We start from the raw sequence: 18,102 nt of genomic DNA, 5'->3' as shown, positions 1-18,102 counted from the left end.
TTACCTCCTCCCTGATGACAGAGGGGAAGAAGCTGTACCTGAATCGCTGAGTGTGTGTCTTCAGGCTCCTATACCTGCTCCCTGATGGCAGAGGGGAAGAAACTGTTCCTGAATCACTGAGTGTGTGTCTTCAGGCTCCTGTACCCCCTCCCTGATGGCAGAGGGGAAGAAGCTGTTCCTGAATCGCTGAGTGTGTGTCTTCCGGCTCCTGTACCTGCTCCCTGATGGCAGAGGGGAAGAAGCTCTTCCTGAATCGCTGAGTGTGTGACTTCAGTCTCCTGTACCTCCACCCTGATGGCAGAGGGGAAGAAGCTGTTCTTGAATCGTTGAGTGTGTGTCTTAAGGCTCCTGTACCTCCTCCCTGTTGGCAGAGGGGAAGAAGCTGTTCTTGAATCGTTGAGTGTGTGTCTTCAGGCCCTTTACCTCCTCCCTGATGACAGAGGGGAAGAAGCTGTTCTTGAATCGTTGAGTGTGTGTCTTCAGGATCCTGTACCTCCTCCCTGATGGCAGAGGGGAAGAAACTGTTCCTGAATCACTGAGTGTGTGTCTTCAGGCTCCTGTACCCCCTCCCTGATTGCAGAGCGGAAGAAGCTGTTCCTGAATCGCTGAGTGTGTGTCTTCAGGCTCCTGTACCTGCTCCCTGATGGCAGAGGGGAAAAAGCTCTTCCTGAATCGCTGAGTGTGTGACTTCAGGCTCCTGTACCTCCTCCCTGATGGCAGAGGGGAAGAAGCAGTTCTTGAATCGTTGAGTGTGTGTCTTCAGGCCCTTTACCTCCTCCCTGATGACAGAGGGGAGGAAGCTGTACCTGAATCGCTGAGTGTGTGTCTTCAGGCTCCTGTACCCCCTCCCTGATTGCAGAGGGGAAGAAGCTGTTCCTGAATCGCTGAGTGTGTGTCTTCAGGCTCCTGTACCTGCTCCCTGATGGCAGAGGGGAAGAAGCTGTTCTTGAATCGTTGAGTGTGTGTCTTCAGGCTCCTGTACATCCTCCCTGATGGCAGAGGGGAAGAAGCTGTTCCTGAATCGTTGAATGTGTGCCTTCAGGCTCCTGTACCTCCTCCCTGATGGCAGAGGGGCAGAAGCTGTTCTTGAATCGTTGAGTGTGTGTTTTCAGGCTCCTGTACCTCCTTCCTGATGGCAGAGGGGAAGAATCTGTTCCTGAATCGTTGAGTGTGCGTTTTCAGGCTCCTGTACCTCCTCCCTGATGGCAGAGGGGAAGAAGCTGTTCCTGAATCGTTGAGTGTGTGTCTTCAGGCTCCTGTACCCCTTCCCTGATGGCAGCGAGGAAGAGGCTGTTCCTGAATCGCTGAGTGTGTGTCTTCAGGCTCCTGTACCTCCTCCCTGATGGCAGAGGGGAAGAAGCTCTTCCTGAATCGCTGAGTGTGTGACTTCAGGCTCCTGTACCCCCTCCCTGATGGCAGAGGGGAAGAAGCTGTTCTTGAATCGTTGAGTCTGTGTCTTCAGGCTCCTGTACCTCCTCCCTAATGGCAGAGGGGAAGAAGCTGTTCTTCAATCGCTGTGTGTGTGTCTTCAGGCTCCTGTACCTGCTCCCTGATGGCAGAGGGGAAGGAGCTGTTCCTGAATCGCTGAGTGTGTGTCTTCAGGCTCCTGTACCTCCTCCCTGATGGCAGAGGGGAAGAAGCTGTTCTTGAATCGTTGAGTCTGTGTCTTCAGTATCCTGTACCTCCTCCCTGATGGCAGAGGGGAAGAAGCTGTTCTTCAATCGCTGTGTGTGTGTCTTCAGGCTCCTGTACCTGCTCCCTGATGGCAGAGGGGAAGGAGCTGTTCCTGAATCGCTGAGTGTGTGTCTTCAGGCTCCTGTACCTCCTCCCTGATGGCAGAGGGGAAGAAGCTGTTCCTGAATCATTGAATGTGTGTCTTCAGGCCCTTTACCTCCTCCCTGATGACAGAGGGGAAGAAGCTGTTCTTGAATCGTTGAGTGTGTGTCTTCAGGCTCCTGTACCTCCTCTCTGATGGCAGAGGGGAAGAAGCTGTTCTTGAATCGTTGAGTGTGTGTCTTCAGGCCCTTTACCTCCTCCCTGATGACAGAGGGGAAGAAGCTGTACCTGAATCGCTGAGTGTCTGTCTTCAGGCTCCTATACCTGCTCCCTGATGGCAGAGGGGAAGAAACTGTTCCTGAATCACTGAGTGTGTGTCTTCAGGCTCCTGTTCCCCCTCCCTGATGGCAGAGGGGAAGAAGCTGTTCCTGAATCGCTGAGTGTGTGTCTTCCGGCTCCTGTACCTGCTCACTGATGGCAGAGGGGAAGAAGCTGTTCCTGAATCGTTGAGTGTGTGATTTCAGGCTCCTGTACCTCCTCCCTGATGGCAGAGGGGAAGAAGCTGTTCTTGAATCGTTGAGTGTGTGTCTTCAGGCCCCTGTACCTCCTCCCTGATAGCAGAGGGGAAGAAGCTGTTCCTGAATCGTTGAATGTGTGTCTTCAGGCCCTTTACCTACTCCCTGATGACAGAGGGGAAGAAGCTGTTCTTGAATCGCTGAGTGTGTGTCTTCAGTCTCCTGTACCTCCTCTCTGATGGCAGAGGGGAAGAAGCTGTTCTTGAATCGTTGAGTGTGTGTCTTCAGGCCCTTTACCTCCTCCCTGATGACAGAGGGGAAGAAGCTGTTCCTGAATCGTTGAATGTGTGTCTTCAGGCCCTTTACCTACACCCTGATGACAGAGGGGAAGAAGCTGTTCTTGAATCGTTGAGTGTGTGTCTTCAGGCTCCTGTACCTGCTCCCTGATGGCAGAGGGGAAGAAGCTGTTCCTGAATCGTTGAGTGTGTGCCTTCAGGCTCCTGTACCTCCTCCCTGATGGCAGAGGGGAAGAAGCTGTTCCCGAATCGCTGAGTGTGTGTCTTCAGGCTCCTGGAGCTCCTACGTGATGGCAGAGGGGAAGAAGCTGTTCCTGAATCGTTGAGTGTGTGTTTTCAGGCTACTGTACCTCCTCCCCGATGGCAGAGGGGAAGAAGCTGTTCCTGAATCATTGAATGTCTGTCTTCAGGCCCTTTACCTCCTCCCTGATGACAGAGGGGAAGAAGCTGTTCTTGAATCGTTGAGTGTGTGTCTTCAGGCTCCTGTACCTCCTCTCTGATGGCAGAGGGGAAGAAGCTGTTCTTGAATCGTTGAGTGTGTGTCTTCAGGCCCTTTACCTCCTCCCTGATGGCAGAGCGGAAGAAGCTCTTGCTGAATCGCTGAGTGTGTGACTTCAGGCTGCTGTACCTCCTCCCTGATGGCAGAGGGGAAGGAGCTGTTCCTGAATCGCTGAGTGTGTGTCTTCAGGCTCCTGTACCTCCTCCCTGATGACAGAGGGGAAGAAGCTGTTCTTGAATCGTTGAGTGTGTGTCTTCAGGATCCTGTACCTGCTCCCTTATGGCAGAGGGGAAGAAACTGTTCCTGAATCACTGAGTGTGTGTCTTCAGGCTCCTGTACCCCCTCCCTGATTGCAGAGCGGAAGAAGCTGTTCCTGAATCGCTGAGTGTGTGTCTTCAGGCTCCTGTACCTCCTCCCTGATGGCAGAGGGGAAGAAGCTGTTCTTGAATCGTTGAGTGTGTGTCTTCAGGCCCTTTACCTCCTCCCTGATGACAGAGGGGAGGAAGCTGTACCTGAATCGCTGAGTGTGTGTCTTCAGGCTCCTGTACCCCCTCCCTGATTGCAGAGGGGAAGAAGCTGTTCCTGAATCGCTGAGTGTGTGTCTTCAGGCTCCTGTACCTGCTCCCTGATGGCAGAGGGGAAGAAGCTGTTCTTGAATCGTTGAGTGTGTGTCTTCAGGCTCCTGTACATCCTCCCTGATGGCAGAGGGGAAGAAGCTGTTCTTGAATCGTTGAGTGTGTGTCTTCAGGCTCCTGTACCTGCTCCCTGATGGCAGAGGGGAAGAAGCTCTTGCTGAATCGCTGAGTGTGTGACTTCAGGCTGCTGTACCTCCTCCCTGATGGCAGAGGGGAAGGAGCTGTTCCTAAATCGCTGAGTGTGTGTCTTCAGGCTCCAGTACCTCCTCCCTGATGGCAGAGGTGAAGAAGCTGTTCTTGAATCGTTGAGTGTGTGTCTTCAGGCTCCTGTACCTCCTCCCTGATGGCAGAGGGGAAGAAGCTGTTCCTGAATTGTTGAATGTGTGTCTTCAGGCCCTTTACCTCCTCCCTGATGACAGAGGGGAAGAAGTTGTACCTGCATCGCTGAGTGTGTGTCTTCAGGCTCCTGTACCTGCTCCCTGATGGCAGAGGGGAAGAAGCTGTTCCTGAATCGTTGAGTGTGTGCCTTCAGGCTCCTGTACCTCCTCCCTGATGGCAGAGGGGAAGAAGCTGTTCCCGAATCGCTGAGTGTGTGTCTTCAGGCTCCTGGACCTCCTCCGTGATGGCACAGGGGAAGAAGCTGTTCCTGAATCGTTGAGTGTGTGTTTTCAGGCTCCTGTACCTCCTTCCTGATGGCAGAGGGGAAGAATCTGTTCCTGAATCGTTGAGTGTGCGTTTTCAGGCTCCTGTACCTCCTCCCTGATGGCAGAGGGGAAGAAGCTGTTCCTGAATCGTTGAGTGTGTGTCTTCAGGCTCCTGTACCCCTTCCCTGATGGCAGAGGGGAAGAAGCTGTTCCTGAATCGCTGAGTGTGTGTCTTCAGGCTCCTGTACCTCCTCCCTGATGGCAGAGGGGAAGAAGCTCTTCCTGAATCGCTGAGTGTGTGACTTCAGGCTCCTGTACCCCCTCCCTGATGGCAGAGGGGAAGAAGCTGTCCTTGAATCGTTGAGTCTGTGTCTTCAGGCTCCTGTACGTCCTCCCTGATGGCAGAGGGGAAGAAGCTGTTCTTCAATCGCTGTTTGTGTGTCTTCAGGCTCCTGTACCTCCTCTCTGATGGCAGAGGGGAAGAAGCTGTTCTTGAATCGTTGAGTGTGTGTCTTCAGGCCCTTTACCTCCTCCCTGATGACAGAGGGGAAGAAGCTGTTCTTGAATCGTTGAGTGTGTGTCTTCAGGCTCCTGTACCTCCTCTCTGATGGCAGAGGGGAAGAAGCTGTTCTTGAATCGTTGAGTGTGTGTCTTCAGGCCCTTTACCTCCTCCCTGATGACAGAGGGGAAGAAGCTGTACCTGAATCGCTGAATGTGTGACTTCAGGCTCCTGTACCTCCTCCCTGATGGCAGAGGGGAAGAAGCTGTTCTTAAATCGTTGAGTGTGTGTCTTAAGGCTCCTGTACCTCCTCCCTGATGGCAGAGCGGAAGAAGCTGTTTTTGAATCGTTGAGTGTGTGTCTTCAGGCCCTTTACATCCTCCCTGATGACAGAGGGGAAGAAGCTGTACCTGAATCGCTGACTGTGTGTCTTCAGGCTCCTGTACCTTCTCCCTGATGGCAGAGGGGAAGAAACTGTTCCTGAATCACTGAGTGTGTGTCTTCAGGCTCCTGTAACTCCGCCCTGATGGAAGAGGGGTAGAAGCTGTTCCTGAATCGTTGAGTGTGTGACTTCAGGCTCCTGTACCTCCTCCCTGATGGCAGAGGGGAAGAAGCTGTTCTTGAATCGTTGAGTGTGTGTCTTCAGGCTCCTGTACCCCCTCCCTGATGGCAGAGGGGAAGAAGCTGTCCTTGAATCGTTGAGTCTGTGTCTTCAGGCTCCTGTACGTCCTCCCTGATGGCAGAGGGGAAGAAGCTGTTCTTCAATCGCTGTTTGTGTGTCTTCAGGCTCCTGTACCTCCTCTCTGATGGCAGAGGGGAAGAAGCTGTTCTTGAATCGTTGAGTGTGTGTCTTCAGGCCCTTTACCTCCTCCCTGATGACAGAGGGGAAGAAGCTGTTCTTGAATCGTTGAGTGTGTGTCTTCAGGCTCCTGTACCTCCTCTCTGATGGCAGAGGGGAAGAAGCTGTTCTTGAATCGTTGAGTGTGTGTCTTCAGGCCCTTTACCTCCTCCCTGATGACAGAGGGGAAGAAGCTGTACCTGAATCGCTGAATGTGTGACTTCAGGCTCCTGTACCTCCTCCCTGATGGCAGAGGGGAAGAAGCTGTTCTTAAATCGTTGAGTGTGTGTCTTAAGGCTCCTGTACCTCCTCCCTGATGGCAGAGCGGAAGAAGCTGTTTTTGAATCGTTGAGTGTGTGTCTTCAGGCCCTTTACATCCTCCCTGATGACAGAGGGGAAGAAGCTGTACCTGAATCGCTGACTGTGTGTCTTCAGGCTCCTGTACCTTCTCCCTGATGGCAGAGGGGAAGAAACTGTTCCTGAATCACTGAGTGTGTGTCTTCAGGCTCCTGTAACTCCGCCCTGATGGAAGAGGGGTAGAAGCTGTTCCTGAATCGTTGAGTGTGTGACTTCAGGCTCCTGTACCTCCTCCCTGATGGCAGAGGGGAAGAAGCTGTTCTTGAATCGTTGAGTGTGTGTCTTCAGGCTCCTGTACCTCCTCCCTGATAGCAGAGGGGAAGAAGCTGTTCCTGAATCGTTGAATGTGTGTCTTCAGGCCCTTTACCTACTACCTGATGACAGAGGGGAAGAAGATGTTCTTGAATCGCTGAGTGTGTGTCTTCAGTCTCCTGTACCTCCTCTCTGATGGCAGAGGGGAAGAAGCTGTTCTTGAATCGTTGAGTGTGTGTCTTCAGGCCCTTTACCTCCTCCCTGATGACAGAGGGGAAGAAGCTGTACCTGAATTGCTGAGTGTGTGTCTTCAGGCTCCTGTACCTCCTCCCTGATGGCAGAGGGGAAGAAGCTGTTCTTGAATCGTTGAGTGTGTGTCTTCAGGCTCCTGTACCTCATCCCTGATGGCAGAGGGGAAGAAGCTCTTCCTGAATCGCTGAGTGTGTGACTTCAGGCTGCTGTACCTCCTCCCTGATGGCAGAGGGGAAGGAGCTGTTCCTGAATCGCTGAGTGTGTGTCTTCAGGCTCCTGTACCTCCTCCCTGATGGCAGAGGGGAAGAAGCTGTTCTTGAATCGTTGAGTGTGTGTCTTCAGGCTCCTGTACCTCCTCCCTGATGGCAGAGGGGAAGAAGCTGTTCCTGAATTGTTGAATGTGTGTCTTCAGGCCCTTTACCTCCTCCCTGATGACAGAGGGGAAGAAGCTGTTCTTGAATCGTTGAGTGTGTGTCTTCAGGCTCCTGTACCTCCTCTCTGATGGCAGAGGGGAAGAAGCTGTTCTTGAATCGTTGAGTGTGTGTCTTCAGGCCCTAACCTCCTCCCTGATGACAGAGGGGAAGAAGCTGTACCTGAATCGCTGAGTGTGTGTCTTCAGGCTCCTGTACCTGCTCCCTGATGGCAGAGGGGAAGAAGCTGTTCCTGAATCGTTGAGTGTGTGCCTTCAGGCTCCTGTACCTCCTCCTGATGGCAGAGGGGGAAGAAGCTGTTCCCGAATCGCTGAGTGTGTGTCTTCAGGCTCCTGGACCTCCTCCATGATGGCAGAGGGGGAAGAAGCTGTCCTGAATCGTTGAGTGTGTGTTTTCAGGCTCCTGTACCTCCTCCCTGATGGCAGAGGGAAGAAGCTGTTCCAGAATCGTTGAGTGTGTGTTTTCAGGCTCCTGTACCTCCTCCCTGATGGCAGAGGGGAAGAAGCTGTTCCTGAATCGTTGAGTGTGTGTCTTCAGGCTCCCTGTACCTCCCTCCCTGATGGCAGAGGGGAAGAAGCTGTTCTTGAATCGTTGAGTGTGTGTCTTCAGGCTCCTGTACCTCCTCCCTGATAGCAGAGGGGAAGAAGCTGTTCCTGAATCGTTGAATGTGTGTCTTCAGGCCCTTTACCTACTACCTGATGACAGAGGGGAAGAAGATGTTCTTGAATCGCTGAGTGTGTGTCTTCAGGCTCCTGTACCTCCTCCCTGATGGCAGAGGGAAGAAGCTGTTCCTGAATCGTTGAATGTGTGCCTTCAGGCTCCTGTACCTCCTCCCTGATGGCAGAGGGGAAGAAGCTGTTCTTGAATCGTTGAGTGTGTGTCTTCAGGCTCCTGTACCTCCTCCCTGATGGCAGAGGGGAAGAAGCAGTTCCTGAATTGTTGAATGTGTGTCTTCAGGCCCTTTACCTCCTCCCTGATGACAGAGGGGAAGAAGCTGCACCTGAATCGTTTGAGTGTGTGTTTTCAGGCTCCTGTACCTCCTCCCTGATGGCAGAGGGGAAGAAGCTGTTCCTGAATCGTTGAGTGTGTGTTTTCAGGCTCCTGTACCTCCTCCCTGATGGCAGAGGGAAGAAGCTGTTCCTGAATCGTTGAGAGTGGTGTCTTCAGGCTCCTGTACCCCTTCCCTGATGGCAGAGGGGAAGAAGCTGTTCCTGAATCGCTGACTGCGTGTCTTCAGGCTCCTGTACCTCCTCCCTGATGGCAGAGAGGAAGAAGTTGTACCTGAATTGCTGAGTGTGTGTCTTCGGCTCCTGTACCCCTTCCCTGATGGCAGAGGGGAAGAAGCTGTTCCTTGAATCGCTGAGTGTGTGTCTTCAGGCTCCTGTACCTCCTCCCTGATGGCAGAGGGGAAGAAGCTGTTCCTGAATCGTTGAATGTGTGCCTTCAGGCTCCTGTACCTCCTCCCTGATGGCAGAGGGGAAGAAGCTGTTCTTGAATCGTTGAGTGTGTGTCTTCAGGCTCCTGTACCTCCTCCCTGATGGCAGAGGGGAAGAAGCTGCACCTGAATCGTTGAGTGTGTGTTTTCAGGCTCCTGTACCTCCTCCCTGATGGCAGAGGGGAAGAAGCTGTTCCTGAATCGTTGAGTGTGTGTTTTCAGGCCCTTTACCTCCTCCCTGATGACAGAGGGGAAGAAGCTGTACCTGAATTGCTGAGTGTCTGTCTTCAGGCTCCTATACCTGCTCCCTGATGGCAGAGGGGAAGAAACTGTTCCTGAATCACTGAGTGTGTGTCTTCAGGCTCCTGTACCCCCTCCCTGATGGCAGAGGGGAAGAAGCTGTTCCTGAATCGCTGAGTGTGTGTCTTCCGGCTCCTGTACCTGCTCACTGATGGCAGAGGGGAAGAAGCTGTTACTGAATCGTTGAGTGTGTGACTTCAGGCTCCTGTACCTCCTCCCTGATGGCAGAGGGGAAGGAGCTGTTCCTGAATCGCTGAGTGTGTGTCTTCAGGCTCCTGTACCTCCTCCCTGATGGCAGAGGGGAAGAAGCTGTTCTTGAATCGTTGAGTGTGTGTCTTCAGGCTCCTGTACCTCCTCCCTGATGGCAGAGGGGAAGAAGCTGTTCCTGAATTGTTGAATGTGTGTCTTCAGGCCCTTTACCTCCTCCCTGATGACAGAGGGGAAGAAGCTGTTCTTGAATCGTTGAGTGTGTGTCTTCAGGCTCCTGTACCTCCTCTCTGATGGCAGAGGGGAAGAAGCTGTTCTTGAATCGTTGAGTGTGTGTCTTCAGGCCCTAAACCTCCTCCCTGATGACAGAGGGGAAGAAGCTGTACCTGAATCGCTGAGTGTGTGTCTTCAGGCTCCTGTACCTGCTCCCTGATGGCAGAGGGGAAGAAGCTGTTCCTGAATCGTTGAGTGTGTGCCTTCAGGCTCCTGTACCTCCTCCCTGATGGCAGAGGGGAAGAAGCTGTTCCCGAATCGCTGAGTGTGTGTCTTCAGGCTCCTGGACCTCCTCCATGATGGCAGAGGGGAAGAAGCTGTTCCTGAATCGTTGAGTGTGTGTTTTCAGGCTCCTGTACCTCCTCCCTGATGGCAGAGGGGAAGAAGCTGTTCCAGAATCGTTGAGTGTGTGTTTTCAGGCTCCTGTACCTCCTCCCTGATGGCAGAGGGGAAGAAGCTGTTCCTGAATCGTTGAGTGTGTGTCTTCAGGCTCCTGTACCCCCTCCCTGATGGCAGAGGGAAGAAGCTGTTCTTGAATCGTTGAGTGTGTGTCTTCAGGCTCCTGTACCTCCTCCCTGATAGCAGAGGGGAAAGAAGCTGTTCCTGAATCGTTGAATGTGTGTCTTCAGGCCCTTTACCTACTACCTGATGACAGAGGGGAAGAAGATGTTCTTGAATCGCTGAGTGTGTGTCTTCAGGCTCCTGTACCTTCCTCCCTGATGGCAGAGGGAAGAAGCTGTTCCTGAATCGTTGAATGTGTGCCTTCAGGCTCCTGTACCTCCTCCCTGATGGCAGAGGGGAAGAAGCTGTTCTTGAATCGTTGAGTGTGTGTCTTCAGGCTCCTGTACCTCCTCCCTGATGGCAGAGGGGAAGAAGCAGTTCCTGAATTGTTGAATGTGTGTCTTCAGGCCCTTTACCTCCTCCCTGATGACAGAGGGGAAGAAGCTGCACCTGAATCGTTGAGTGTGTGTTTTCAGGCTCCTGTACCTCCTCCCTGATGGCAGAGGGGAAGAAGCTGTTCCTGAATCGTTGAGTGTGTGTTTTCAGGCTCTGTACCTCCTCCCTGATGGCAGAGGGGAAGAAGCTGTTCCTGAATCGTTGAGAGTGTGTCTTCAGGCTCCTGTACCCCTTCCCTGATGGCAGAGGGGAAGAAGCTGTTCCTGAATCGCTGACTGTGTGTCTTCAGGCTCCTGTACCTCCTCCCTGATGGCAGAGAGGAAGAAGTTGTACCTGAATTGCTGAGTGTGTGTCTTCGGCTCCTGTACCCCTTCCCTGATGGCAGAGGGGAAGAAGCTGTTCCTGAATCGCTGAGTGTGTGTCTTCAGGCTCCTGTACCTCCTCCCTGATGGCAGAGGGGAAGAAGCTGTTCCTGAATCGTTGAATGTGTGCCTTCAGGCTCCTGTACCTCCTCCCTGATGGCAGAGGGGAAGAAGCTGTTCTTGAATCGTTGAGTGTGTGTCTTCAGGCTCCTGTACCTCCTCCCTGATGGCAGAGGGGAAGAAGCTGTTCCTGAATCGTTGAGTGTGTGTTTTCAGGCCCTTTACCTCCTCCCTGATGACAGAGGGGAAGAAGCTGTACCTGAATTGCTGAGTGTCTGTCTTCAGGCTCCTATACCTGCTCCCTGATGGCAGAGGGGAAGAAACTGTTCCTGAATCACTGAGTGTGTGTCTTCAGGCTCCTGTACCCCCTCCCTGATGGCAGAGGGGAAGAAGCTGTTCCTGAATCGCTGAGTGTGTGTCTTCCGGCTCCTGTACCTGCTCACTGATGGCAGAGGGGAAGAAGCTGTTACTGAATCGTTGAGTGTGTGACTTCAGGCTCCTGTACCTCCTCCCTGATGGCAGAGGGGAAGAAGCTGTTCTTGAATCGTTGAGTGTGTGTCTTCAGGCCCCTGTACCTCCTCCCTGATAGCAGAGGGGAAGAAGCTGTTCCTGAATCGTTGAATGTGTGTCTTCAGGCCCTTTACCTACTCCCTGATGACAGAGGGGAAGAAGCTGTTCTTGAATCGCTGAGTGTGTGTCTTCAGTCTCCTGTACCTCCTCTCTGATGGCAGAGGGGAAGAAGCTGTTCTTGAATCGTTGAGTGTGTGTCTTCAGGCCCTTTACCTCCTCCCTGATGACAGAGGGGAAGAAGCTGTTCCTGAATCGTTGAATGTGTGTCTTCAGGCCCTTTACCTACACCCTGATGACAGAGGGGAAGAAGCTGTTCTTGAATCGTTGAGTGTGTGTCTTCAGGCTCCTGTACCTGCTCCCTGATGGCAGAGGGGAAGAAGCTGTTCCTGAATCGTTGAGTGTGTGCCTTCAGGCTCCTGTACCTCCTCCCTGATGGCAGAGGGGAAGAAGCTGTTCCCGAATCGCTGAGTGTGTGTCTTCAGGCTCCTGGAGCTCCTACGTGATGGCAGAGGGGAAGAAGCTGTTCCTGAATCGTTGAGTGTGTGTTTTCAGGCTACTGTACCTCCTCCCCGATGGCAGAGGGGAAGAAGCTGTTCCTGAATCATTGAATGTCTGTCTTCAGGCCCTTTACCTCCTCCCTGATGACAGAGGGGAAGAAGCTGTTCTTGAATCGTTGAGTGTGTGTCTTCAGGCTCCTGTACCTCCTCTCTGATGGCAGAGGGGAAGAAGCTGTTCTTGAATCGTTGAGTGTGTGTCTTCAGGCCCTTTACCTCCTCCCTGATGGCAGTGCGGAAGAAGCTCTTGCTGAATCGCTGAGTGTGTGACTTCAGGCTGCTGTACCTCCTCCCTGATGGCAGAGGGGAAGGAGCTGTTCCTGAATCGCTGAGTGTGTGTCTTCAGGCTCCTGTACCTCCTCCCTGATGACAGAGGGGAAGAAGCTATTCTTGAATCGTTGAGTGTGTGTCTTCAGGATCCTGTACCTGCTCCCTTATGGCAGAGGGGAAGAAACTGTTCCTGAATCACTGAGTGTGTGTCTTCAGGCTCCTGTACCCCCTCCCTGATTGCAGAGCGGAAGAAGCTGTTCCTGAATCGCTGAGTGTGTGTCTTCAGGCTCCTGTACCTCCTCCCTGATGGCAGAGGGGAAGAAGCTGTTCTTGAATCGTTGAGTGTGTGTCTTCAGGCCCTTTACCTCCTCCCTGATGACAGAGGGGAGGAAGCTGTACCTGAATCGCTGAGTGTGTGTCTTCAGGCTCCTGTACCCCCTCCCTGATTGCAGAGGGGAAGAAGCTGTTCCTGAATCGCTGAGTGTGTGTCTTCAGGCTCCTGTACCTGCTCCCTGATGGCAGAGGGGAAGAAGCTGTTCTTGAATCGTTGAGTGTGTGTCTTCAGGCTCCTGTACATCCTCCCTGATGGCAGAGGGGAAGAAGCTGTTCTTGAATCGTTGAGTGTGTGTCTTCAGGCTCCTGTACCTGCTCCCTGATGGCAGAGGGGAAGAAGCTCTTGCTGAATCGCTGAGTGTGTGACTTCAGGCTGCTGTACCTCCTCCCTGATGGCAGAGGGGAAGGAGCTGTTCCTAAATCGCTGAGTGTGTGTCTTCAGGCTCCAGTACCTCCTCCCTGATGGCAGAGGTGAAGAAGCTGTTCTTGAATCGTTGAGTGTGTGTCTTCAGGCTCCTGTACCTCCTCCCTGATGGCAGAGGGGAAGAAGCTGTTCCTGAATTGTTGAATGTGTGTCTTCAGGCCCTTTACCTCCTCCCTGATGACAGAGGGGAAGAAGTTGTACCTGCATCGCTGAGTGTGTGTCTTCAGGCTCCTGTACCTGCTCCCTGATGGCAGAGGGGAAGAAGCTGTTCCTGAATCGTTGAGTGTGTGCCTTCAGGCTCCTGTACCTCCTCCCTGATGGCAGAGGGGAAGAAGCTGTTCCCGAATCGCTGAGTGTGTGTCTTCAGGCTCCTGGACCTCCTCCGTGATGGCACAGGGGAAGAAGCTGTTCCTGAATCGTTGAGTGTGTGTTTTCAGGCTCCTGTACCTCCTTCCTGATGGCAGAGGGGAAGAATCTGTTCCTGAATCGTTGAGTGTGCGATTTCAGGCTCCTGTACCTCCTCCCTGATGGCAGAGGGGAAGAAGCTGTTCCTGAATCGTTGAGTGTGTGTCTTCAGGCTCCTGTACCCCTTCCCTGATGGCAGAGGGGAAGAAGCTGTTCCTGAATCGCTGAGTGTGTGTCTTCAGCCTCCTGTACCTCCTCCCTGATGGCAGAGGGGAAGAAGCTCTTCCTGAATCGCTGAGTGTGTGACTTCAGGCTCCTGTACCCCCTCCCTGATGGCAGAGGGGAAGAAGCTGTCCTTGAATCGTTGAGTCTGTGTCTTCAGGCTCCTGTACGTCCTCCCTGATGGCAGAGTGGAAGAAGCTGTTCTTCAATCGCTGTTTGTGTGTCTTCAGGCTCCTGTACCTCCTCTCTGATGGCAGAGGGGAAGAAGCTGTTCTTGAATCGTTGAGTGTGTGTCTTCAGGCCCTTTACCTCCTCCCTGATGACAGAGGGGAAGAAGCTGTTCTTGAATCGTTGAGTGTGTGTCTTCAGGCTCCTGTACCTCCTCTCTGATGGCAGAGGGGAAGAAGCTGTTCTTGAATCGTTGAGTGTGTGTCTTCAGGCCCTTTACCTCCTCCCTGATGACAGAGGGGAAGAAGCTGTACCTGAATCGCTGAATGTGTGACTTCAGGCTCCTGTACCTCCTCCCTGATGGCAGAGGGGAAGAAGCTGTTCTTAAATCGTTGAGTGTGTGTCTTAAGGCTCCTGTACCTCCTCCCTGATGGCAGAGCGGAAGAAGCTGTTTTTGAATCGTTGAGTGTGTGTCTTCAGGCCCTTTACATCCTCCCTGATGACAGAGGGGAAGAAGCTGTACCTGAATCGCTGAGTGTGTGTCTTCAGGCTCCTGTACCTTCTCCCTGATGGCAGAGGGGAAGAAACTGTTCCTGAATCACTGAGTGTGTGTCTTCAGGCTCCTGTAACTCCGCCCTGATGGAAGAGGGGTAGAAGCTGTTCCTGAATCGTTGAGTGTGTGACTTCAGGCTCCTGTACCTCCTCCCTGATGGCAGAGGGGAAGAAGCTGTTCTTGAATCGTTGAGTGTGTGTCTTCAGGCTCCTGTACCTCCTCCCTGATAGCAGAGGGGAAGAAGCTGTTCCTGAATCGTTGAATGTGTGTCTTCAGGCCCTTTACCTACTACCTGATGACAGAGGGGAAGAAGATGTTCTTGAATCGCTGAGTGTGTGTCTTCAGTCTCCTGTACCTCCTCTCTGATGGCAGAGGGGAAGAAGCTGTTCTTGAATCGTTGAGTGTGTGTCTTCAGGCCCTTTACCTCCTCCCTGATGACAGAGGGGAAGAAGCTGTACCTGAATTGCTGAGTGTGTGTCTTCAGGCTCCTGTACCTCCTCCCTGATGGCAGAGGGGAAGAAGCTGTTCTTGAATCGTTGAGTGTGTGTCTTCAGGCTCCTGTACCTCATCCCTGATGGCAGAGGGGAAGAAGCTCTTCCTGAATCGCTGAGTGTGTGACTTCAGGCTGCTGTACCTCCTCCCTGATGGCAGAGGGGAAGGAGCTGTTCCTGAATCGCTGAGTGTGTGTCTTCAGGCTCCTGTACCTCCTCCCTGATGGCAGAGGGGAAGAAGCTGTTCTTGAATCGTTGAGTGTGTGTCTTCAGGCTCCTGTACCTCCTCCCTGATGGCAGAGGGGAAGAAGCTGTTCCTGAATTGTTGAATGTGTGTCTTCAGGCCCTTTACCTCCTCCCTGATGACAGAGGGGAAGAAGCTGTTCTTGAATCGTTGAGTGTGTGTCTTCAGGCTCCTGTACCTCCTCTCTGATGGCAGAGGGGAAGAAGCTGTTCTTGAATCGTTGAGTGTGTGTCTTCAGGCCCTAAACCTCCTCCCTGATGACAGAGGGGAAGAAGCTGTACCTGAATCGCTGAGTGTGTGTCTTCAGGCTCCTGTACCTGCTCCCTGATGGCAGAGGGGAAGAAGCTGTTCCTGAATCGTTGAGTGTGTGCCTTCAGGCTCCTGTACCTCCTCCCTGATGGCAGAGGGGAAGAAGCTGTTCCCGAATCGCTGAGTGTGTGTCTTCAGGCTCCTGGACCTCCTCCATGATGGCAGAGGGGAAGAAGCTGTTCCTGAATCGTTGAGTGTGTGTTTTCAGGCTCCTGTACCTCCTCCCTGATGGCAGAGGGGAAGAAGCTGTTCCAGAATCGTTGAGTGTGTGTTTTCAGGCTCCTGTACCTCCTCCCTGATGGCAGAGGGGAAGAAGCTGTTCCTGAATCGTTGAGTGTGTGTCTTCAGGCTCCTGTACCCCCTCCCTGATGGCAGAGGGGAAGAAGCTGTTCTTGAATCGTTGAGTGTGTGTCTTCAGGCTCCTGTACCTCCTCCCTGATAGCAGAGGGGAAGAAGCTGTTCCTGAATCGTTGAATGTGTGTCTTCAGGCCCTTTACCTACTACCTGATGACAGAGGGGAAGAAGATGTGCTTGAATCGCTGAGTGTGTGTCTTCAGGCTCCTGTACCTCCTCCCTGATGGCAGAGGGGAAGAAGCTGTTCCTGAATCGTTGAATGTGTGCCTTCAGGCTCCTGTACCTCCTCCCTGATGGCAGAGAGGAAGAAGCTGTTCTTGAATCGTTGAGTGTGTGTCTTCAGGCTCCTGTACCTCCTCCCTGATGGCAGAGGGGAAGAAGCAGTTCCTGAATTGTTGAATGTGTGTCTTCAGGCCCTTTACCTCCTCCCTGATGACAGAGGGGAAGAAGCTGCACCTGAATCGTTGAGTGTGTGTTTTCAGGCTCCTGTACCTCCTCCCTGATGGCAGAGGGGAAGAAGCTGTTCCTGAATCGTTGAGTGTGTGTTTTCAGGCTCCTGTACCTCCTCCCTGATGGCAGAGGGGAAGAAGCTGTTCCTGAATCGTTGAGAGTGTGTCTTCAGGCTCCTGTACCCCTTCCCTGATGGCAGAGGGGAAGAAGCTGTTCCTGAATCGCTGAGTGTGTGTCTTCAGGCTCCTGTACCTCCTCCCTGATGGCAGAGAGGAAGAAGTTGTACCTGAATTGCTGAGTGTGTGTCTTCGGCTCCTGTACCCCTTCCCTGATGGCAGAGGGGAAGAAGCTGTTCCTGAATCGCTGAGTGTGTGTCTTCAGGCTCCTGTACCTCCTCCCTGATGGCAGAGGGGAAGAAGCTGTTCCTGAATCGTTGAATGTGTGCCTTCAGGCTCCTGTACCTCCTCCCTGATGGCAGAGGGGAAGAAGCTGTTCTTGAATCGTTGAGTGTGTGTCTTCAGGCTCCTGTACCTCCTCCCTGATGGCAGAGGGGAAGAAGCTGTTCCTGAATTGTTGAATGTGTGTCTTCAGGCCCTTTACCTCCTCCCTGATGACAGAGGGGAAGAAGCTGCACCTGAATCGTTGAGTGTGTGTTTTCAGGCTCCTGTACCTCCTCCCTGATGGCAGAGGGGAAGAAGCTGTTCCTGAATCGTTGAGTGTGTGTTTTCAGGCTCCTGTACCTCCTCCCTGATGGCAGAGGGGAAGAAGCTGTTCCTGAATCGTTGAGAGTGTGTCTTCAGGCTCCTGTACCCCTTCCCTGATGGCAGAGGGGAAGAAGCTGTTCCTGAATCGCTGAGTGTGTGTCTTCAGGCTCCTGTACCTCCTCCCTGATGGCAGAGGGGAAGAAGCTGTTCTTGAATCGTTGAGTGTGTGTCTTCAGGCCCTTTACCTCCTCCCTGATGACAGAGGGGAAGAAGCTGTACCTGAATCGCTGAGTGTGTGTCTTCAGGCTCCTATACCTGCTCCCTGATGGCAGAGGGGAAGAAACTGTTACTGAATCACTGAGTGTGTGTCTTCAGGCTCCTGTACCCCCTCCCTGATGGCAGAGGGGAAGAAGCTGTTCCTGAATCGCTGAGTGTGTGTCTTCCGGCTCCTGTACCTGCTCCCTGATGGCAGAGGGAAGAAGCTCTTCCTGAATCGCTGAGTGTGTGACTTCAGGCTCCTGTACCTCCTCCCTGATGGCAGAGGGGAAGAAGCTGTTCCTGAATCATTGAATGTGTGTCTTCAGGCCCTTTACCTCCTCCCTGATGACAGAGGGGAAGAAGCTGTTCTTGAATCGTTGAGTGTGTGTCTTCAGGCTCCTGTACCTCCTCTCTGATGGCAGAGGGGAAGAAGCTGTTCTTGAATCGTTGAGTGTGTGTCTTCAGGCCCTTTACCTCCTCCCTGATGACAGAGGGGAAGAAGCTGTACCTGAATCGCTGAGTGTGTGACTTCAGGCTGCTGTACCTCCTCCCTGATGGCAGAGGGGAAGCAGCTGTTCCTGAATCGCTGAGTGTGTGTCTTCAGGCTCCTGTACCTCCTCCCTGATGGCAGAGGGGAAGAAGCTGTTCTTGAATCGTTGAGTGTGTGACTTCAGGCTCCTGTACCTCCTCCCTGATGGCAGAGGGGAAGAAGCTGTTCCTGAATTGTTGAATGTGTGTCTTCAGGCCCTTTACCTCCTCCCTGATGACAGAGGGGAAGAAGCTGTTCTTGAATCGTTGAGTGTGTGTCTTCAGGCTCCTGTACCTCCTCTCTGATGGCAGAGGGGAAGAAGCTGTTCTTGAATCGTTGAGTGTGTGTCTTCAGGCCCTTTACCTCCTCCCTGATGACAGAGGGGAAGAAGCTGTACCAGAATCGCTGAGTGTGTGTCTTCAGGCTCCTGTACCTGCTCCCTGATGGCAGAGGGGAAGAAGCTGTTCCTGAATCGTTGAGTGTGTGCCTTCAGGCTCCTGTACCTCCTCCCTGATGGCAGAGGGGAAGAAGCTGTTCCCGAATCGCTGAGTGTGTGTCTTCAGGCTCCTGGACCTCCTCCGTGATGGCAGAGGGGAAGAAGCTGTTTCTGAATCGTTGAGTGTGTGTTTTCAGGCTCCTTTACCTCCTCCCTGATGGCAGAGGGGAAGAAGCTGTTCCAGAATCGTTGAGTGTGTGTTTTCAGGCTCCTGTACCTCATCCCTGATGGCAGAGGGGA

Source organism: Hypanus sabinus, assembly GCF_030144855.1.
Source record: "Hypanus sabinus isolate sHypSab1 chromosome X1 unlocalized genomic scaffold, sHypSab1.hap1 SUPER_X1_unloc_8, whole genome shotgun sequence".
Classification (NCBI taxonomy): domain Eukaryota; kingdom Metazoa; phylum Chordata; class Chondrichthyes; order Myliobatiformes; family Dasyatidae; genus Hypanus; species Hypanus sabinus.
The sequence above is the reverse complement of the archived record's forward strand: the minus strand, read 5'-3'. Positions refer to the sequence as shown.